At 37.1% G+C, this 24,102-nt stretch overlaps 1 long non-coding RNA gene across 4 annotated transcripts in view; it reads left to right on the forward strand.

Moving 5' to 3' along the window:
• The window catches only part of LOC124985009 (uncharacterized), a 122,106-nt gene that overhangs the window by 3,264 nt on the left and 94,740 nt on the right, over window positions 1-24,102 (forward strand). The gene's annotated exons all lie outside the window — the stretch shown is intronic.

The following is a 24,102-nucleotide window of genomic DNA, read 5'->3' on the forward strand; positions in this document are numbered from 1 at the left end:
TAATTAAAAAGAAATATATGTACCAAATAGGCATGGTAAGACATTTCAACATTTTAAAAAGACATGCAAATGAAAACTGAACCTTTCTAGTATTCCAGATCTTTACTCAGCAAGAGAAAGAGACCCTTACTAGATGGAGACCCAGATCTGTGAGCATGACCAGCCCCACTTGTCTCTTTTGTTAGATAAGCAAAACCTCTAGTGTGTGCTTGTACCAGATCAATTAGAACAAAAACATAATCAATGTAAATGTCACCAAATTCAAAGTCACCAAAAGCAACCCATGACTGATTTATGGCCAGCCTGCTTAATCAACCAAAAAAAAAAATTCTAAACCCCAAAGATCAAATGATTGATGTGAAATTTGATTTTTACAAAAGCTTGACTGGGAATCTGCACATTTCTTTAAAGGAAAATCATATACAGAGTCAGAGAGCTTGGCTCTGGGGTTGTCACTCGTCTTCTCTGAGTGGTAAGGGGCTTCTACACCCTACCTTTGGATATACCTTTATTTTGCTCCTTTAATAATTCTTCACTTTTGTCTTGCTTGAAATTCTTTTCAGTGGGCTAAGTCAAGAACCTGTGGAGGCAAAGTTGAGTTCCCACTGCCTTCTTGAAGAGACCTCCTTGGACCCTGTCAGATGACAAAAACACCTACCCTATGCCAACAAATAAATTTAACTGACATTTTGTGTGTCATAAATATTGGTGGTCTCTTGCCCTCAAAATACTTTTAGTGTTCTAAGAGGGCTAGACATCAGAACATTTGATTATAAGGTTGTAAGAAGTTCTGGGGTATTCCCCTGTTAACAAGGCAGAAGCATGTGTGCTAATTTGATGAAAGCCAGGTTCATAGAGGTTAGGTAAATTGATGGAAGTTACAATTTGTAAATTACAGAGACAGTGTTCCCCAACAAATTTGAATCAAAGTTCATATTCTTTCCGGGAATTGCATCAGTTTCATTATATTCAATGATATTTCCGTTTTTGGTTTCACTTTCTGTAATGTTTAGGAGATAAATTTAATAAAAGAGGGAATTTCCCAGCTACAAAAAGATAGTGTTGTGCAAAAATTTATTATTAGAGAAATTTTATGGGACATTCCATTTTCCTTTGAGATTTAATTGGCAGGTTTCCAAGAATGTGGAGAAGTATATAACTAGTAGATTGGTCTGCATTTAAAAATTTCAACCCTGGAATTTAGCAGAATATTTTGCTTTTTAAATTTTTTTCAGAAGTTGTAATCATTTTCTCCATTTGTTACTCCCAGGTTGTAAGCAAAATATATGAAGGTATATTAACTTTTTAGTCAACACACATACTTATTTTTGCTTTAGGAAGTTACATGGTGAAGGAAGTTATAAATGGTTAATACCCATTTAAGCATTTTATTTTGGGCAGGCAGACTTAGTTGTGGAAAAAGGCAGAACTTTCTTACTACAGTAGTCTGTATAGTTTAGTTCATGACAGGGTAACTGGTACAATTGTTTGAAAGTGGAAACTATGACTGAATCAGAAATTCAACGTCAGCAGCTGAACAGATTGCTAAGGAAAACTCTAAGGATTATTGAGAAATAAGCACTCCAGAAGCTTCTGTGACCCAATTTCCATAATTGTCAAAAGGAATAGAGATGTCTACCCTCCCAGGACAGTCTTATTGCACAACTCCAGGGGGCGTTATTCACATTGAGGAGGTGTCATTCACATGAAATACATTATGAATGGGGCCCTTGGAGTTGTGCAATGAGGAAGCCTTCTGGCCTACTTATTTCCCAGGATTGCTCTGAGAGGCTGAAGATACACAGTGAATACAAAGGGACTTTAAAAACTGTAAACCTGACAATACATATAATTTATAACAATAATAGTTATTTTCCTGATCTGTTCTTTCCCTTGAATGAAACTTTCTTATCTACTTTGAGAACTAGAAAAGCAACCCTTACTAGCCTGGAACTGCCTGGTGCTCACAATGATGCTGCAGTGTTCTCCTGTTGAATATAAATGCTGTCACAGAACACGAACTTTAGACAAAAGCATTTGTGACTGTAGTGGAGCAAGACAAAAATAAGATGATCATGATTATGTCTGAACAGAAAAGATAAGAACATTGTCTAAACCATGAAAATGAACACACACCTCCCTTACGTGGCTAGTAGTGACTCACTACTGCTTATTTTCCAACTATAGCATAGTCTTACTTTGTGTTTCTCAATGTTTAGGTAAGAATTATTAAGATACCTAATCAGAGAATCATCCTTGCTTCTGGACAGCATCCAGTCTAGGGAGGATCCCTATTTTTTTTCTTTCTTAAAAATTTTAAAAAATTTTATTTTTTCTAATTAGTTGCACATGAATGCTCCCCAGGCTGGAATCCTATACTAACATTTCTAACATTGTCTTATTGAGATGCCCGTGGTTTCCCATGGTATTTGTTTCTCTTTGCAATAAGTAAATAAATACCCTCAGCTTTGTATACCTGCAGATGTGTTCCTGGTCATTGATTAAAAGACTTGGATGAGTTCTTAGAGTAGTTATTACCCAGCTAGGAGTTCTCATTGTCTGTATTTCAGGCAGAGAGCTGGTTCCTCTGACTTTTCTACATATTTCTCTATGGTATTAGAGCTATTTCAGAGCCCAGACCTTGTGAGAATACTCTGGCTAGCTGTAATCTCATACTCCATGTTGTTTGCGAATTATCCAGACATGAACCCCAGGTACTAAATTTCTTAAAAACAACAAGAGCAATAACAGCTAACGCTTACAAGATGTTTACTATGTGTCAGGCACTGTTATAGGCATGCCCTTATAATAGCATTTAATACAAAACAACAATAGAGTAAGTGCTATTCACTTTCTCACTTTACAGATGAAGAAACTGAGGCATAGAAATGTTAATGACTTGTGTGAAGTCATACAACTATTAAGTAAGAGTGCTTGGATTTGAACTAAAGTCAAATTGTTGCATTCTGAATTTATTCAGCTGTTCCTATAAAATGGTATTTGATCACTGAGAGATGGAGTGTGAATTATTTGATATAAATTTACACACTTTAATATGAAGAGTTACTTTATCTATAATCAAGGATATCTTTTAAAGAAGGGCAGTCTACCAATCTTAGAGTGTTAATGTGGCTGTAATAATAGTTTACTGTTAGGAATGATTTAAGCTTTATGGAAATAATTCTATAAGGGACACGTAAGCTCTCTATGTTGCTGCCTACAAAGGCATAATACCAGATCTTCATATACCTCATTTTTTCCTTTAGAAATCTTTCTCATTATCATAACAATTTTGACTTAGGTTATAATTGACACTATTTCATTAATTTTAGCAGAAAAATAAGGACTTCAGAATTGGATGGAGATGAATTAGTCTCCTTTAATGTGTGTGATCTTTTTTTAGTATTATAATCTTTTTTTTTTTTTGCGGTGCTGGGGATTGAACCCAGGGCCTTGTGCTTACGAAGCAAGCACTCTACCAACTGAGCTATATCCCCAGCCCTAGTATTATAATCTTAATGAGCCATGTATCTTTATCTTTTAAGTAGTGATAATAATACCTTTCTTAAGGATATTGCGAGAATTAAGATTATGTACATAAGGTTATATTCAATGAATATTAGTTTCCCTTCTCCAAATAAAGTGTTCGTGGCCTTGTTAATTTTAGTATGAGAATTATCAATTTTGCAAGGTGATTGTCAAAGCTAATTTATGAAATGTTATGCTCTTGTTTCAAATGGGAGCTCCATGAAGACAGAGTCATATTTACTGTGTTTACCAGTGCCTAGGATCATAGACAAAGTGATAATAATTCACCTTTATCACCTTGGGCTGTAGGAGGATGCTACATATCACAGCAACTTGAAGACCCCAAGTTTTAGATTAAAAGCATGCAGAATTATCTGGTATGATTATTTCCAGTTTTGTTTTCTCAGTTACCAAGTCCATGTTTAAAAATCATTATAATTCACAGAGGTAAAATTATGAAAAAAAAATGCCAATTTCAAAAAGTTTTTATGGCCAATATTCAAAGAAATTATAGGGTACATCCAAATGCAGTGTATTTCCTATTACTTATTTAGAAAATTAAAATTTTATGAAATATTACAAAGTTAGCCAGATCAACTGAAAACTTTGGATGGAAGATATTTTGCTTCAAGTATAATTAGAATGAATAAACACATCTTAAAAATGTATTAAGTAAATAGATACATGAAAGAAATGATAAAATTGAAATATGAACTCCTTATATGTAAAAGATGTTTTACATGCCACCAAATACAACATATTTAAAGATAGTCTTGTAACATATTATCTTCAATGTGACATAATGAGGCTAATAAATGATGTCCTTCATCATCATTTATTAAATGAAAGTTTGGAACCAATGAGGTAAGCAAGAGCAGTGTGAATGGAGACCAAAATGTGAACTTAATTACTGAAATTTGGGGAACATGATTTAGATATATTGGGCAAGCCAGCTTGTGAATCCTGTTACCACTTGACCCCAGGAAGGACACACTCAGGCCTGTCCTCGTGGAGGCCTGCCCTTGTCAAATGTCTGGCATGGAGGGATAAAGCAAAAGGCATTCTCTCTGAAGGCAGGAAGTTTCCAGAGAGAGAGGGGATGAGCTACCATGTTCCCAGACTCACAAGTCAGATAAGATACTTCTTCTCTTTTAGGAGGGAGCACTGGGACTAGGGAGGAATGGGGGAATGTTTGGTGCACAGAGAGAGACCAGGAAGTTACTCCAATCAAGACTCTCCTCCTAGGATGAAATGTCCAGAATGGAGGGAGGGATGGTGGTGGGTGTTCTTGTCAATAATTTCCAACTTAAAGAAGGTAATCCTGAGCCTAAAAAGTAGAGTGATCATCCTCAAGTATTAAAAGCAGGAAGTGATAGATCTATAAGTAAACCTTAGTCTAATTCAGGTTCATCAGAGATTCCTCATTAATTTAGTTCATGATATAATACCTTAGAGCTAAGTAAAAACTTGAACCTAGACATGTAAACATCAGAACCAAATATCGTAAATTTGAAGCTATTTGCTCTGTAATGAGGGGGTGAACTCATTAGAATAAAGTTATTATCATATTTCTACTTAGTGAGTACTCAAATAATGCATACAAAGCCAACCAGGTGGAGCGTACCTATCATTCCAGTTTCTTGGGAAGTGGAGGCAAGAGGATCGCAAGTTTGAGAACAGCCTGGGCAACTTAGGGAGTCCCTGTTTCAAAAAAACAAAAACAGAATTGATTAGGGATGTAATTCAGTGGTAGAGTGCTTTTCTATCATGTGTGAGGTCCTAGTTCAATCTCTAATATCCCTCCATCAACATTATGCATGTATTTGAATTAAATGTATGAAACCTCTCGGTCATTAAGTACCTTGCCTGCTAGACATACCAGAGTGTACCTGTGAATATATACACAAATATTTAACGGAAGCACAGTGAAAAGGTTTAGCAGTATTTATGCTAAAGAGAGAGTTATCAGGGAGGTAGTGAATAAGGAATTCAATCAGTAGTATTTTGTAGGATATAAATGATTAGGGTATACTTAAGGAAAGAAGGTGCAGTTTATAAGAGAGAACCATTTTTTGTTTTTACGGACAAGAAGGAAGTTCTTCTAGAGTCTATATGATGCATTTTAGAGAGGACTATAAAGTCCAATAATGAGAACACATTATTCAGTACCACTAGTGGGCCTGCACGCTACAAGGGATCAGTAGTCATGGTTAATCAGGTCTGTATTTTCATGCCCTGTGCAGCAATGAAATGTGTTGAGTTGAGTACCATTATATGCTTGGTTTCAGGCCCAGTCTTCATTTTGGTACCCACATTGCTTATCCTTGATGGAACTTATCTTTGTCATTTATAAGAGTTCCAGGAAAAGCAAATGAGAATAGGTATGTGCTAGTACTTCATGAACTCCAACATATTGGTTAAGTTTTGGATCCTGCTCTTCTATAACATTGTCTTTGTTTTAGTTTAGTGTTGTTTTGAGGATGAATATTATGTTGAGTACATATGGAAAAACAGGATATCCTGCTTTCCAAGAGTCTCAGAAAAAGTGTGAATAGTTTTTAGAGGCTTAGCAATTATTCCACCTTGTATGTTTTTCTGTTAATATTGTTTCTAAAATTATTCTCTTGTGGGAAGCTCAATAAATATTTTTTTACTGACTAACATGTTCCAGGTGGATCAGGAAATCAGAAGTAATACTTTCTTTCATACAGCGTAGCCTGTGATCTTATACATGGCAATTGGCAAATGTGTGAAGAGTAAGCAAACCGGCTTTTAGGATCTAGCCGTGCTAGTTTGGTTTTGATTTATTATCTCTCCTATGCCTGCTACAACTTGTATTTGTTTATATAATTTCACATAGAAAATATAACTTTTAGCAAGAGCTTAATGCCCTGACTCTGAATGCAGTTATACCTCAACTTGATTAAGGATTCGTTTTCTAATCCAATCCTTCCCCTAAATCTCAAAACATTCAAAGGACTCTGAAGCCCTCCATTTGCCTCAGGAGCATTCATGCAACAGATTGGCAGCCTTGGCATGATGGTGTGTTTGCTTTGACTGTGGAACTTTCCAGTCATACAAACATAAGTGAAACAATAGTGAAACACACATGTAGAAAGTACAAAGGTTCAATATCTTCCCATAAACCAACAATTGAGTTATTTTGTTAGTTAATTTTTAAAAATTAAAAACTAAGTAACAATAGGATACCTGTTGATCTATATGATAAAAACTTCCTTTGAAGTGCATAGTTATTTGAATAGATAAATATTGGTGCCTGTCTACTGGTGAGGAAGTGGGAGCATGGGAATTCTGGTGGGGTTGAAACCAACTAGCAGGCAATGTCTGAGCCAGAACACTGAACTCATTTGAGTTGTGTTTGCCTTGTGACTTTATCACTGACCATGGTCCTTGGGGTAAATGACTGTATCCTGTGAGATTTCTGAGTCAGTTACGAAGTATGTTCTCATGCAAGTTAGGCAACCATATAAAAGTACTGTACAATGCTTGTGCACTGGCCCAGAGTTGATATTTAGGTTGAGGTAGGTAGACAGAAGCTGAAGGAGAAATTTTTTTACACAAACAAGAAAATGGCCAAAGTAGTTTTACAGGCAGGAGGTTGTGGGGAGGCAGCATACAGAATGGGCTGTGACTTACGAGTTCTTAAGTATAGTAAGAGAAGATGCCTAGTTTTACTCAATGGCACTTTGGTCAGTAAGCAGAGTCTGATATCCACATGTGTCTATGTATTTCTATATCATACATGTGCATTATATAAAGTTTAGAAGAATCAAAAGGGTACATTGTGAAAAGTTATTTTTAACCCTTTCATATATCCCACTCTCCTTTCCCACCTGGTGACTGCAATTGCCAGTTTCTAACCCTTTTCTTTTTTCTTAATCTTTATTCTAGAACTAACTAACCTTACCAAGCTCAAATATTCCTGCCCAGAAACTTTCTAGATTAGGTATTTTCCTGCCTGGTTAAACTGTACTTTATTTACCCATCTTTCAAGGCCTCAATGCTTTATTCATCTTTAATTCATCATCTTCTCCAGTTCTACATAATAAACTTTTATCATACCTGCATGTACTGTTCCACTTCCTCAACACTGTTCTTGTTCTTTGTTCTTCTTTGGCCTATCTGAAATTTATGTTTCTTTGAAACTGAAGCCAGACTCCATCTCTTCTCTCTGTTCCATCTGCTTTCCATTTCTTTCTGTTCTGAAATCCTAAGTCATTATTTCCATTTGGGACAAACCGTCAGACATTGGACATCTACAAAGGTGTTCTTTTCAGCATGACAAAAACTCAAAGTATGTTAAATAAAATTTTAAGTTGCATTTTTTGGCTGAAAAGTATAAATCCAAAAAGAGGCAAAGAGATTAGTGAAAAACTATCAGATGTTATAATTAAAAGTTCATATTTGGTTAGTAAAAAATTAAAATAAATTGTTCAAGATAAGGTCTTTGACAGAAAAGAGTAAAAGAAATATGTGATAGAGAAAAGTTTTGAACCATTAAATGTGCATATATTCAGTACTTATGTGAAGGTAGTAGATGAGAATATGGTCTTTGAAGTCAGGCAGCCTGGGTTTGCTACCCAAGCAAACCTATTTGTATAAGTTTGGACAATTTGCCTCATAATTTTATTTCTTACCAAGGAAATGATTGAAGGTAAGTAATAACACTGAACAGAATACCTGCCACATAGTAATGTTCAATAAATTTTATGTGTTGTTATTGTTAAAGCTTAATTACAATTGTATGATTTGTCCCTGTGTTTGGCAGAATAGTTGTGTACCCCCACTCCCACCACCCTACTAACCTCACCAGACGTCCACCTCCTAATCGCCAGTACCTCCCATGTTACCTTACATGGTAAGAGAGGGACTTTGAAGGTGTGATTACATCAAGGATCTTAAAAAGGGAGATTGTCCTGAGTATTCAGATGAACCCCACACAATCACAAAATGCTTCAGAGATGGAGGAGAGAGGCAGAAGAGTTAGAGAAGATGGGACAACTCAGTCAGGGTCAGAGTTAGAGTGGCTTCATGGGAGAAGGATTCAACCTGTCCTTGCTGCTTTCCAGGTGGAAGAAGGGGCTGTGAGCCAAGGAGCACAGATGACCTGCAGAAGGGAGTTGAAGAGAGCAAGGAAGTGCGTTCTCCCTAGAACTTTTAAAAATGAGCCCCCTGCTGACACCCTGATTTTAGCCCCATTCAGGTTCTGACCTCCGGAATGATGTGATAAATTGGTGTTGTTTTAAATCATTAAGTTTCTGCTGATTTGCTAGAACATCCATAAGAAATGAATATTTCTCCTTAGCAGAACTCCTTTTGAAGACCAACTCTGTACAGATGATTGTATGCAGTGCTGGATGTGAACGTAGACTAGTAAGTTAGAATTACTGGGTTCTACAAGAAAGGTGTTACCACTTTAATTTCCCCTTTTTTGGTGGAGATGAGGAAATCAGAGCTAACCATAAGCCAGTCCTCTTTCCCAAAATAGATTTCCATATCAATACAAGTTAAAAATAATGGGGGAATTCCCTGTCACAGCCATTGACAGACCTAATTGACAACAGAATTATCTATACCCCAATCAGGGTTTTCCCCTAGTGTCTCTGCTTTCCATAATTACAGCTAGTTTGCAAGGTAAATAATGGCTACCATGTGTGGAGCACCCAGTATGTGCCAGGGGTTATGTGAAGTCCTCTGCATATGTTATGTATATGTTAACTTATTTAATCCTCATGGAACTCCTATAGAGGTAAAAAGAATTGTAGTCTCTGGTTTTTCAAATTTCAAGTCATGACTCAGTGGACCTTAAATTCAGTTTTGTGGTGAGTGATCAACATAGTTTTTAAGCAATGTAATTATAACATATTAGTGCATTGTATGTATTAAGAGTACATTTTAGTTTGAATTATATTTATAATTATATAAAATTATATATATATATATCTACATCTGTATCTATATGGTGTTCACGCAAAGATGTATGTGTAATGAGTTATATTATAGAATATATTTTTTGCCATGGGTCATAATAAAAAATATTTCTTGCAATGGGTCACATTTAAAATTTAAAAACCACCCATGGAATAGTTAAGGATACAGGCTTTAGCAATAGGGCTATCTGGGTTTAATCCCAATTCTTAATTTTAGGTGCTCTGTGATCTTGAGCTTTATTACTTATTTTTTCCTTATTAGTTATCTCATTTATAGGGTCTTTTTGAGGCAATGACCTAATCTAAGTACAGCACTTTGAACATTGCCTTAGTAATTAATGCTCACTTCATGTTACTTTCTCAGTGTCACATGGATTAGTAAGTGGCAAAACAAAGCCAGATTTCTGCTCTATCAGAGTCTAGTCTCTTAGCTATTAGATGTCATTGGCTGTTTGAAATCTAAGGCAATTTCATATTAACTTAGCTGTTCTCTCAAAACAAAAAACAAAAGAACATGTCTCCCTTTACAATTAGTTTCCAGCAAGTTAAAATATGGGGGACGCTCATCCTCTCAGAGAGTGGCCTCATTGGAATACTCTTGTCTCAGAGGAAACATAGGCTCTGTGACTTGTTCTACTCTGAATATCAAGAGAAGAATATGTGGAAGGCTCTGGGTGGCTGGACATATAGAATGCACTGATGACTCACTCAACCTTTTATAGTAGAGGTCCCATATAGATTATTACCTCTAAGGGAAATCAGACCAAGGAAGAAATCCCACAAGAATCTGTAGGGAATTCTGCTGTCTAAAATCTTAGTAGGTAATGGGCGTTGGTTTTGTCAATGTTGTTGTTGTCTTTTGTTTTTTCCTGCTCTATTTCTTCCCTCTGCACCAGTGGGCAACTCAGGCATTTGTCAATTTCATAAAACATATTTTTACCCTACCTGGTGATTAAAATATATAGCCAGGATGGATTGCTTTTATAAGCTCTGAAAATGTAAGAAATTAGGAAGCTAATGTCTCTTAAGTTACATGTAAATCTAATTGAAAAATTTCCTGCTCCTGTAAACTATTGATCTTAATGTTTGGCTAATATCACATTTAAAATGAATTTCACACCATTTCCAGATTGCTTGACTATAGAGTAATTTTGTTTCTAGTTACTGTACAGCTGGAAAATGTATTTTTAGGCTTTAAGATTTAGGAAGGTGTGAGTCCAACTTCTCCAACAGGATCTAGCAAGCAGATAGCAGTGTTTAGAACAACCAGTAAAAGGAAAGATATATATTAAACCCTCCTGCCCCATGTCAACACATCCATTTCCTTGTTGTAACAATGGTAATCTTTCATTTGCTATTTTGGTTTGAATGTTATTTGTGGCATGTGGCCCTACTGCCTTAGAGCTTTAAAGGAAAAGAGTGCCTATAATTCCCCTGGACAGATATTTGCCTCTCTTTTTAAGCCTGTGAATAATTCTTGAGGTCAGTGATGGCCTAAATGAGGTCATGTGTGGTCACTCAGTGGTTATAATTTTGCAAGACACTCCAGGTGGCTGGTTATTAACCTCTAGGCATAAGATTCTAGCAGGAGAACCCAGGTTTCTACAAACTCCATCTTAAAGGTATTTGAGAAAGTCCTAGGAGAGCTGTGTGTCTCATTGGTTTCCAATGCACAGGCACATGAGAACTGCATGAGGATGGGGGCAGCAACCTTATACTGGATGCATGTGGAGTTTTCTGATGCTCAGAAATAGGCTGGGTGGCCACTGTCTGAAAACGAAGAGGAAGCAGAAGTGTATTTGCCTTTTAGTAGAAGTTCATGTTAAGTTCTGCCAAACGCAGTGCATTCTCAAATCAGCTTTCTTGGGGCAGGGAAATTTTGTTGGACCACAGATACTCTGAGGGGAAAGGAGTTAAGAGAGCCCATGTCGGGATGCTCTTTGGGAACAGACGCATCCTGTTAGGAGTCTAGAGAGGAGCTTAGTCAGTTCAAGCTGCTTTAACAAAATACTATATACTAGGGAGCTAATAAATGACAGAAATGGATTTCTTACAGTTGTGGGGCTGAGAAGTTCAAGATCAAGTCATCAGCAGATTCAATGTCTGATTCAAAGTCCCTCTTTTTGGTTCTGAGGGAGAGCAAAAGAACAAAACAACTCTCTTGTTCCTCCTTTATAAGGATAGTAAACCTATTCATTACAACTCTACCCTCATGACCCAATCATACCTCAAAGACCCCATCTCTTAACACCATCATATTGGGGATCAGGGTTCAACATATACATTTGGTAGGCAGGGACATAGATACTCAGGTCATAGCAAGAGGTGAAAAGGTTGTGGGGCTTGCAGGCCTCATTGACCCCCAACTTTCCATGCATTTGGTAAAGAGTATTTTTACTTACTTGATTGATGCTTGTTACTCAAGCATGTTAGCAAGCAGTAGAAGTGTATGCCAGTCAGCCTATCTCTTAAAAAGAAACAGCTCTCTAACACAATAAGCCCACTTAAAGTGAAAAGTTTTAATGATGAAAACATCATGGTTTGAGAGGACTCAATAAATAATATCTTCCTTTTCCTTTTGAGATTGGAGCCAAGTGAGGGATAAATCATGTAGCCAGCAGATAGAGATCAAATGTGAGTTCCAGCACTGACAGGAACTGGATTGGAGCACATGGCCTAGGAGTACAGACATAGTGGATTTGTCAGACTTCATCTCTGAATCAGATCAATTGACAGCCCTGGGCATGGAGGGACAGCTGCCTGCCTCTTTGAAGGGGCAGGCCTTGAAACACATAATAGAAAGCAATGGGGTGTTAATTAATTTATTAAAAAATATTTATCTGTAGCATACCCAGAGTATGCTAGGCATTGTTTGAGATACAGCAGTGGACAATAGAGACAAGTCTTGCTGTCTGTGTGGTTTTATTTTCTTGTGTTCCATGGGGGCAGTTACATGGGTATCACAGACACTAAAACAATAAAGAAGTGCATGCCTCAGGCTGACAGAATGGCTCCGAAAAGATTGAGAAAGGGCTTGTACAATGTCTCTATTACTTTTCCTAATTCAGATAGCACAGAATTCTTGGGGAAGACCTTGGAAGTAGGGGCGAGATGCCTCACTTATTAGTCTAATCTTTTTAAGAGGCAAGGGAATATGAATTCTCTTTAACAAAAAGTCCTATCTATGCATAAAATTTCCAACATATGTGCATAAACCTTCTCCAAATCTCTCATAGTGTCACTCTTTGCATCCCCTATAAGATTATCAGTTACATTTTCTTATCAATTTTTTAATGAATATAAAGCAAAGTATGCATACGTAACCTTTAAAAAATATTTGCTAGATATATACATGTGAATATGAAGTGAAAAAGATAAAAAATATGAATATGCAGACCCTATAGGTATTACAATTAAATACAACTGTTAGTACATAATATTTTGCTTAACTTCTTTTCCCCCCCTAATTTTAGAGTGAAAAAAGCCTAACATTTTAATTTTCTTGCATCTATTATAATCTTAGACCTTGAAATATCTTGAATCTTTGCCTAATTAGTGAAGTACACTCCATTCCCCAGACATTGTGTAAGTTACCCAAAATGGAAAGAATAATAAATGCTGGCATCCTTTCAAAGTGCAGGTCTGTGCTGTCTGTGTTTCCAGGAATGATGCTTGCAGCTGAGCTGAAGAACCCATCAGTGCCCTTTTCTGCAGTGGGCTCCTACGGAAGGTCCTTCTTCCTGGCATAACATCCTTACAGCCCTTGTGCTCAATCCCACTAATCAGCAAATTATTTTCTCAAAGTGGGGGTCCTTAAAGCTCTCCTAGAAGACCTCATGCTGTGTCTCCTATATCCTGTATCCAGTGGTCTCTTCTCTTACTCTCATAGACAGAAGGATAGTGGCAAAAGTGCCACATTATTTCTCTGAATTTAGAAAGAGTTATGTATTTTGATGTCAGCTTAACCCTTACATTTGTTTTGTTTACATTAGGTGAAAGGCTATTCTGTGTAGAACAAATAAAAGTCACTCTTTACCTGTTTCAAAAATAGCATAACCTTTTATGTAAACTGTTTTATAATGGCTCATTGTAATGACTTCAACCAATAGTGATTTCAGTAGATAATTAAAAGGAAATGCATTAATATCCTTTTCATTGTGATACCAAATATGGGCTTAATTTTAAGAAGAAAACTCAGTTTTCCTCTCAAATTAAGAAGTTAGAGCAAGGAACTGGAATGACACACCAGGAAGGATTTTATCACAGTGGGACAACTAACCACTATTAGAATGGGGAATTATTTACAAACATAGACTGAAGGATGGATTATGATTTAACCAGGGTTATAGGTTGCAGGAATGTTGAGGACAAAATATTTTTTTTTTTTTTTTTTTTTTTTTTTTAGCTCGTTGGAACTGAGCAGAGGTAGAAATAGGGAAATAACAGGGGCCAAGTGATCCTCAGCAACTCTGTTTTGCTTACTTGGAGCACTTTCAGATGTGAACCAAGAAAACTTTCTCTTCCCTTCTCAAAGTCTCTTCTCCAAACTCTTCTATTCTGCCTTCCTTTTGCTACTGGTTTTTATATTCCTCCTAATTGTACTGCCTATATTTTTGAAACTTACGTGTTTGAATTTAATTTCATCTTCCAATTCATTATTCCAGTTATCTCTCTTCTTACCCTTCATACTGGTGATATGAAGCACAGGGTATTTATGCTTCAATAAATGATTGCACATTTCTAACAGTGTAATAAATATTGTCACCCTTGTTTTTGGTACTTGATAGAAACAATACACGTTATTTAACTCTACAAGGATAAGATCTTTGATTACTTCTTGTTTGGTTAACTGTGTCCAGGGCTGTATGTAGTAGGTACTTATGAGAATACCAGGCAGAGCAATTTTACCCGTACCACAGACACTACAGTTCTTCTGTTCATGCTCTTTAAAATGTGTATGCATGGGCCAGTGACATCACCTGAGGGGGTCCTTAGAACTGCAGGATCTCAAGCCCTGCCCATTCTTATCCGAACAGAAGATTCCCAGGGGACTCACATGCACAATACAGCTTGAGAAATACTATGCTAAAAGAAATACAGAAACCCGTTTCTGCTAGTGTTGTCAATGTCCAGAATCCTATTTATACCTCTAATTTAGTATATTATAGGAACAAAGGCTTTCTTGGTGGCTTCAAAGAGTTAATGTCATGTAGTGTAAGTGTACTTTATTACATAAAGTAATAAATGACGGTTACTTTATGTAATAATTGTTATATCCTATACAGGTTACAGTTGTTTTCTGTGTGCATAAACAAGTAGTATATTTCCATAGTCTTTATTTGAATACCTGACCAGTTGGAGAAGCTAGACATGTGTAACCTGTTCACTTAACAATCAAGTTCCAAAAATAATACATAGACTTCCTCCTGTTTCTTCTCTGCTCAAGGCTTCCTGTGATTTAGATAATGCTACAGACTTAAGGAAGCTGGTAGAAGTCCAAAATTCTCAGGGTGCCTGTGTGAATCACTCCACCTGATTCATGTATGTACCTTCATAGGCTTTTAATTTTAAGGGATATTTGGAGATGAAAAGATTAGAGTAATTCTAAGCTCATTAAATTATAGGCTGACAACTTTTATGAAGATTTACTTTCCTGGTTCACATATTTTCATCACTTAAAAATTTTTTTGGCCTTAGATTTTGAGCACTGTTTTGTTAGTGAAAAATCAAATATAGTTCTGAAGATATTCTGCTTTGTAATTATGAAGCACAATGTGAATGGCTATTAATATCCTCCAACCATATCCCTATTAGTGAGTAAAGGATAGTTTAAGCCATGATTCATGAAATTAAGGTTTTATTTTCAAGTAATTTGGCTAAAAGGGTTATAGTTTTGAATGACTATGGAATTTTCTTTTTAAAGGAGGTATTGTTAAAAAACACAATCCTTTGGAGCCAGGTACAGTGGCACATGCCACTAATCCCAGTAACTGGGGAAGCTGAGGCAGGAGGATTGCAAGTCTGAGACCAGCCTCAGCAATTTAGTGAGACCCTGTCTCAAATAAAGGCCTGGGGATGTGGCTCAGTGGTAAAGTGCCCCTGGGTTCAATCCCTAGTACAAAAAACAAAACAAAAACCAATCCTTTGGAAAACACAGGGTGCTAAAGATAAAGAGGTATTGCCACAACCTTTAAGAAATTTGAAAAGAACCAGTATGCTGCTGATGCTCCCTAAAAGGAAATCTATGGATTTTCTCATTGACTAACACTTGGGTCCTCCACAGCTGGCAGCAGAGTGAGATTCTGTGGAGGAAGGCCCACAAGACTGCAGTCAAGAGTACTGTGCTCCACCCCTTGAGGATCTCACTAATCACTGTGGCCACTCCACCCTGGCCCCAGAGAAGATGTTGAAATCTCGGTCTTTAGCACCAGGCTGAGCTAGGGCATACAGCCCCTCCTGAATTCCCCACAACAAGGTGGAGACCACACTGTAGCCACTGACAAGCATTTACTAGAAGATCAGGGATAACAGCAGAGAATACAGTATTGTGTGGCTTACTTTTCATAGTGTACAGAACCATCCTCACCTCACAGAAAGGAGGACAGGGAAGAAGAGGGCAGTTTGGGAAGGTGTCTGTTTAAACTTTGCCCTTTTTGTTTGTCTCTTGACTTCTTCCCTCCTCTCACTTAGGAGGAGGTGGTTCTCAGATTACTGGCCAATCATTTCTTGGCAGTCTTGAACTCAGAAGCTGATCTGATTTGAGGGGAAAGAATAATAAAGAAGACATCATGGCACCTCTTGAAATAAAATGCTTTGGAACTTTCAAGGATGTCCCATTGTTATCCTTGGGATGTCCAACTGAAGTCCATTTCCTTTATGTCCTGAACAAGGAATTCAGCAGGACACACAGAAGTAACAGATAAAGTACAGATTTATTGAAGCACTCCAGTGGGTAGAGCGGAGTAGGCTGAATGAGAGATGAGGATCAAGGCCTCAATGTCTAGAAATTAGAGTCTTATATCCTGAACTGTAGGGTGTTTTCTTCCCTATATGGCCTGATTGAAGACCCATTTGCTTCCATTTTTTTTTACCTTATAATACCTCATTAGAATATTTTTCAATCCCCCCCCACTATTATAGAAAACCTGATAAGAATACTGCCCACTTTACCCCCATAGGTCATTTTAAAATTTGGTCCTGTGGCAGGAATTGTCATGGTGAAAAGTTCTCTATGGTGGGAGTTGTCATGGTAATGGATTTATTGTAAACAGTGATAGGCCTTATCTCCTTGCCTTGTCCTCCAGCAGCTTCTTTCTAATACCCTGTTTCCACCATCTTGGGTTCCTGAACTCCTACCTAACACCATCACTGCCATTCTGAAGGGAAAGCGCAGTAGGATACAGAAATTTGAGAAGAAAGCAAGCAACCAAACAAACCACAAACACCTAAAAAAAAAATTCCAGAGTAACTTTCAAGATATGGTTTCACATGCAAAAATTCATAATGAAAAGTATTTCTCACAACATGTTTTATTTCACATGGTTCAGTAGTGAGGATGTTGAGGTTAGTTGTGGTGTACGTTGCTCTTTTTCCTGCTTATTTTCCCAAAATTTATTTGGGAAATATCATGACATTCTCCATTGTGAACTCAAGATACATATGCTGGATAATCTAACTTTAATTCATATGAAAATACAGTTGTCTCTTGATATCCATGGGGGTTTGGTTCCAGGATCCCTGTGGACCCAAAAGTTCACAGATGTTCACTTAAGCCCCTTAAATAAAATGGTCTGGTCTTTGCATATAACCTACGTAATCCTCCTATATACTTATCTATAGACTACTTATGTAAATCTTTGTAAATAGCTGTTGTTCTGTATTGTTTAGGCAATACTGACAAGAAAAAGAGAACAGATATTTTTTCCAAATATTTTCAATGGTTCCATAGATGTGGAACCCAGGGATACGGAGTGCCCACTGGTTTGGTTATGTATTTTTGGAGTTAGGTATTTTGCTCTGCCACCTTCTGGCCACTATTAAGAAGGCATCTAAGATGAAGCTAGGGAACAGGAAGATGAGAACAACTTGAACTTGGAGCGGTGCTGTCTGAAGACTGATTCTCCAACTGTGCCCTTAGAACTGCCTGTGGTTTTTGTTAAATGGGGATTCCTAGACCCTATCCCACACTTCTATAATTAGGATCAATGGAGGTGGGAAGAGAATGAGTTTGTAACAATAACCAGGTGATTCTTTTGCCCACTAAAGTTGGAGAACCATTGGTTTAGGAATGTAGCATAGATTTTGAGATTAGAACTTTTCCATCCCTAATTAATTATGTTATAGAAGAAAGCATAGGCAAATACTTCTGTAACCTTGATGTAGGCAAATACTTTTTAAGACATAAAATGCATGAATCGTATGGGAAAATGATGGTAAAAAAGAATTAATTGAGATGAAAAAATGCTCTTCAAAACACACTGTTAAGGAAAAGGCAAGCTACGGATAGGAAGAAGATATTGACAAAACATGAAGAATTTGTGTCCATGATATCAAAATAACTCTTATAACACAATAGTAAACAAACATCTGGGAACAAAAATAGCTTTTGAAAAATTTGTGGATGCTTCACCAAATAATTTGTATGGATTATATAAACAATATTCTAAATGTTATAAGTTAAGAGAATAAAAATCAAAACCACAATAACATATCCAAAGAGTGGTATGTGAATATTTATTTTTAATAGGCAAAAATTCCAATGTCCCTCAACTGGGAATGAGCAAACAAATTGTACATCTACACATGGAATTCTACTCAGTAATAATTAAAAGACTACAGATAGATGCAGTGATGTGGATACATCTCAAAGGCATTATGCTAAGTGGAAAAAAAATCATTCTCAAAGTTTCACATAGTATATGAATGCATTTACCTGAGGTTCTAGAAAAGAAAACTATAATGACAGCAGATTAGTGATTACTAGGGGCTGGAGTTGGGGTGGGGAAGGGCTTGTCTACAAAAGGGCACAAGAAAATATTTTAGCTGATGGAAATATTCTATTGTCTGATTTGTTACATAACTATGTACATTTGTCAATACTAATAAAATTGTGTACTTTTGTTATGGTTTTGATCTGGAATGTCCCCCCAAACCTCGTGTGTTTGGCAGTGTAGCAGTGTTCAGAGGTGAAATGATTGGATCTCGAGTGATCTGACTTCATCATTTGATGAATTAATAATTTGAACAGATTTACAGGCAGGTGGGGCAGGGCCGGAGGAGGTCAGGCACTTGGGGCCTGGTCCTGGGGACTGTATCTGTTTCTGGCTCCTCCCCGCCTTTCTCTCTGCTTTCCAGCTGCCGTGAGCTGAGCGGCTTTCCTCCACTGTGCCTTTCTACCATGAAGTATGTAAATGGTATTTAACCACAGGATGATGCCACTGAGAAAAAGAGTGAGTAAATGTCTAAATGGAAAAGAAGTCAATGCTTGCAAGCCTGGGAAAAGAGAGAGGAAAACCAGCTATGTGTGGTGTCCTGGAAGCCAAGCCATGAAAGTATTTCAAGAGTGAGTGAATGTGCCAAATGCTGTTGAAACATCAAAATTATGAGGACCGAACATTTCTTGTTGAATTTAGCCATCACCTATGAAGGGAAGTCTTATGATGAGCAGCTTGGCTGGGACTGTTGGGAGTTGATTCTGAAAAGAATGGATTCAGCTAAATTAGAGCCACTGGATATAGACAGCTACAAATTAGAAGTTTTGTTGTAAAGGGAAGGAGTGGAATGTAGTGCAGGCTGGAGGGCAAGTAAGCTAATGAGAGAGCTTATTAGTAATTTTAAATGGTAGCAGTGTTGCCATGTTTTTCTGCTTGTGGGAAAGATTCAGCAGCAGAAGAAACATTTATGACATAGGAAAAAAGAGGGAATATTTGCCAGAGCGACATCTTTGAGCAGGAAAAAAGTGGATGGCATCTGGTAAAGTTGAAGTGTTCGTCTTGGGCAGGAGTATGGACAGTGTCATTAACAGGAAAAGAGATTGGAAGAGACTATCAGCTGAAAAATAAATATGAACAACAATTTGTTGGAGGTTTGAGGAGAGAATAGAAGACGTGAAACGGTCAAATTGATTAGGAATGTGAATGAACCAGGAAGTATGGTTTGATTGTTGTTGAGCAGAATTAAGAATCCGCTTTGATCATAAATTTAATGTGAGACCAGTCAACATGGTAGAGTGTTTCTCTTCAGTGTGGTTTTTCATGCAGCTGCAAGATGCAGAAAATAGTCTTTCCAGTGTAGGGTCTTTCCAGGAGAAAATTAGAAGGGAGAGGAGAGGCAAAGGAGTTGGAAATATGTGCAAAAGAATGATTATAAAGATGGATTGTGGACTTAGCTATGGAAGGAAGTGAGGACATGAAGGGAATGACGGACAATGCCAAAGGTGGTAGGATCAGTGGGTGTAATAATTGTTAAAAGCAGGGAATGAGAGTAAATCTGAAAGATGGATGAAGGGATTTCTTAAAATTGTGAGAAGGGAAGGGTAAGTTAAGGCTCACGTTTGAACATGAGAGTGAATATCAGAGAGGTCAAGTTCAAGGTCAATGGAAGACAAGAAGTTGCAACTGAGTTTTCATGTCCTGGGCTGAGCCCTTGGTTTATCTCTGATTTCAGCAGCATGTATGGGAGCCCTTCCAGTGCTGGTTGATGCCCTCCCACCTTAAGTACTTGCCTTGTCCTTGCTTTTCTGTCTTGGGGCTTTCTCGAAGCCTGGTGAACTCCCTAATGCCAGCCAAGGAGGCCTGGAAGAGCAGAGTATATATTTCTGGTGACAAATCTAAACCAGTTAGGAACAGGAATTGATGGATAAATGCCCCAGCTTCCCTTCCAAAGGGAACATGATTCTTCAGAAGTCCTTAGAGTGAGTGACTTGATATTGTGTATTCTGGTAACTAATACAATAGCATACACTCTGATTTCACTCTTCCTGTATCCTCACTGTGACATTCTGGAAACATCTCTCAAACTGTCAGCATGCAAGTATTTGTCTTCAAATCTTCTTTGGGAAAATTAGATCAAGTAACTGAGTTGCCAGGTTATTCAAAGCATCATTCAAATAGATATTTAAAAGATAGCAGTAATGTTGGAATAAATGAAATAACTTAGGGGGTACAATCTGCAAGAACAGGGGGACCATTATTTAGCACATAGCATAGTGCCTGGCACTTAATAATGGTTTGGTGAAGAAACAATCTCTTTACTTTTGTGAATTTGTTTTCTACTGTGGGAATTTCTTTTTTCTTTTCTTTTTTTTTTTTTAGAACGGGGGATTAATCCAGGGGTGCTTAACCACTGAGCCCCAGCCCTTTTTATTTATTTTTAAATTTAGAGACAGGGTCTCACTGAGTTGCTTAGGGTCTTGCTAAGTTGCTGAGGCTGGCTTTGAACTCGCCATCCTCCTGCCTCAGCTTCCCCAGCTGCTGGGATTACGGGCATGCACCACCATGCCCAGCTGGGACTTTCTTGAGGAATCATTCTGACAACCATTGTAAGACATCTGTACTACATTGGTCTGACCATAGAAATCATGAGAGAGGTCTAATGGATGGTTAAGATCAGAAAGAATTCTCAGTAGGAAAATGAATCATGGTGCTTTGAATTTTCTATGGAAGGAAAGGTCTGGATATTTATTGAAAATGATCTAATGAAATCATTCTGTGTAGCTTGGGGAACTGGAGCAAAATACCCCAAGCCCACTCAAGATGACTCTCCTTCTATTCCTTTTCAAACTGTGCCCAAATAACCTCTTCTGGGTGCAATTACTTTCACAGGATGCTTTAAAAGAATGCAAGGATCTTTCTGTTGCTCTACTTCTTTTGTATCAAACAGCTCTAAACTAATGAAATGTTACTGTAAATTCATTAAGAAATATGTTTACAGCCTTAATATTTGTGTTCCCTAATGAATACCTAAATGGTTGGTGAAAGCTCACCAATGATGTAGGCAGTTGATTAACTTTAAACATTATCTCCAAATGAAACGTAACATATTTATAGGGGAAGAGTTGATTAATGTTGAACAGGAAAATGAGAGGAACCGATGCAAATATTCACCATGGAATTACACCTGAGTTGCCGAGTTTCTAAATGTAATGCCTTTTCTTATCTCTATAATGGAAATTGTCATTAGGAGGAAGGCAGGAGGAGGTTGTTACTGCTGGTAATGAAGCAAAACATGAAACACTGGAGCGTATACTTGTAAAATTGCATTTATTGGTAGAAGGAAAATTGGCTCATTTATATCTTAAAGACACTAATGTACATGTTAAAGACAACATATTCTATTATACTATTCGAATACTTACAAACATATACATAGTCTAGATCATTTTTTTTAAATGGCTGAATACTAAGAATATACTTTATAGTTAAAATTTAGTTTGTATGGTTTGTAGTTATTAAAATGTTATAGACCCCAAATATAAGACTTGGTCTTTCTATCATCGAGTCACCCATCCAGAAAGAAAGTGCTTCTGAACTATCTTGGGTACATCACTTGGTTCTTTGTAGTAAACATGGAAAAACATATAGGTAATAAAATTTAAACCACCTACTGTTTCAACTCAGATCATTGCTCTGATCAGAATATTATATTTTGGGGATGACACTTTGAGAATTTGAATCAAAAGTTAGTTTATATCAAGAGATATATCTCGTTCTTGACTCAGAAAGGGATTTACCTTAAAATAGCTACTGATGACTGATTGATTTACACTGTTTGGGTTGCTATAACAAATTGTCAAACTAAATGGCTCATAAGAAAATTTGTCACGTTCTGGAGGTTGGGAGTTCCAGACCAAGGTGCTGGCACACTTGGTGTCTGAGAAGGGCCCTCTTCCTGGCTCATAGCAGCTTCTCCCATGTCCTCACGTGATAGAACAGGGATCCTTCTGGGGCCTCTTACTAAGGGCAGGAATCTCATTCATGAGGCTCTGATGCTAGGAGCTAGCATTCAGACCATAGCAGGTGCCGAGGGCATTTGTAATAGTATTGTGAATAATACTACACTGTAGAGGACATTATACAAAACTATTTGCTAGATTCATCACAGCCTGGTTATACAATCAAACACTAAATGGTCAATGAGAATTATATTGTAGAATATTTAATTTACAAAAAGACCAGGCGCATGCACATACACACAAGAATACTTAGTGACATCAGAAGATCTCTATTTACAGTCAAATAAAAACAGAAGTGTTCGGAATAGTAACCCATGATGATGCATGTGTGTGTAGGTATGTATACATACCTTTGTTCTTGTATCTTTGTATAGAAATGACATAGATATACCCGCATTTTCTTGGTGTTTCTTTGTGTGATGGATATTTCAATTTTCTTTTTGTGATCTGTAATTACAACTTTTGTACAATAAATGGGGGCTTTTAAAAATATATTGAGCAATTATGAATAAGAAAAAGCATATACATATTTTAAACCTTTGAGTAGTGATATTAAGATATGGAAATTTGAGAGGACCAATTTATCAAAGACTTGATAATTTCATCTTATAAAAAATTTAAATATAAAAAACAGAATGTCTGAATATCCCTATGAAATTTTCACCTAATTTAAAAAAATACCTGGAGATAGGCAGATACCTCAGAAAAGGAGATATGGTGATAAATGAACAAAATTTAATTGAAAATAGTGCTTAAGGCCAGACATAGTCTCTTATCCTTTTCACAAAATTGAAAGTGACTCCCTTTCAGAAACGGGTCCCCAGAGGGGTGGCTGGCTTTGGCTCACTGTCCACTCCATCATTCATCTCTGGAGAGTCTGTGACAGGAGCTAAGGGACATGGGACATGGCAGGTGGAGCTGCAAACACATTAGTGTTCTTCAGCTGATATTCTAATAAGATTTGTTTTATTTAATAAGCTGTAAATCTCCTCTTTTAAATTGCTCCTGAGAGATTGAATCTAATAGTCAAAACTTACCATAAACAAAACCATAAATACTTACAATATTTTCCACTTTCTTTTAATTAAAGTACACATAACTGAATGTTTTATGGGAGAAAAGGGGGTTAGAGAAGCAATGGAGTGGGTCATTGGTGGTGGTGGTATGTTGATACCTGAGGTATTAGCTGATACCTGATACCTAAAGGCTGGTGCCAGAAAGTGAGACAGAGTATATGATGGGTTGTTTACTTTTTTTTTTGTAAAGAGCAAGCTAGTAAATATTTTAAGCTTTGAGAACCATGCAGTCTCTGTCACAACTACTTGTCTCCTATTTTAGCTCTTGAATTAGCCTCTGGACAGTGCTTGAATGATGAGCTTATCTGTGTTTCAGTAAAAGTCCACTTACAAAAATAGGTGGCAGACTAGATTTCACCTGCAGGTTATAATCTGCTGACCCCTGGTCTAGAGAGTGATGGACAAAACCTTACTAATGCCGAGCAACTGTAAGTGTGTTGTGTGTATGGTCTTTACTGTGAAAATAGCACACAAAACTGGGAGATGTAATCTTAATGTTTAAAAGATATTTAGCAAATGAGTTGCTTGCATTGACAAATGAGTAAAGTTCCATCATTCATCTGCATCATTTCCTTTTTGTATAACTTGTTAATGG

This window comes from Sciurus carolinensis, chromosome 1 (assembly GCF_902686445.1).
Source record: "Sciurus carolinensis chromosome 1, mSciCar1.2, whole genome shotgun sequence".
Classification (NCBI taxonomy): Eukaryota; Metazoa; Chordata; class Mammalia; order Rodentia; family Sciuridae; genus Sciurus; species Sciurus carolinensis.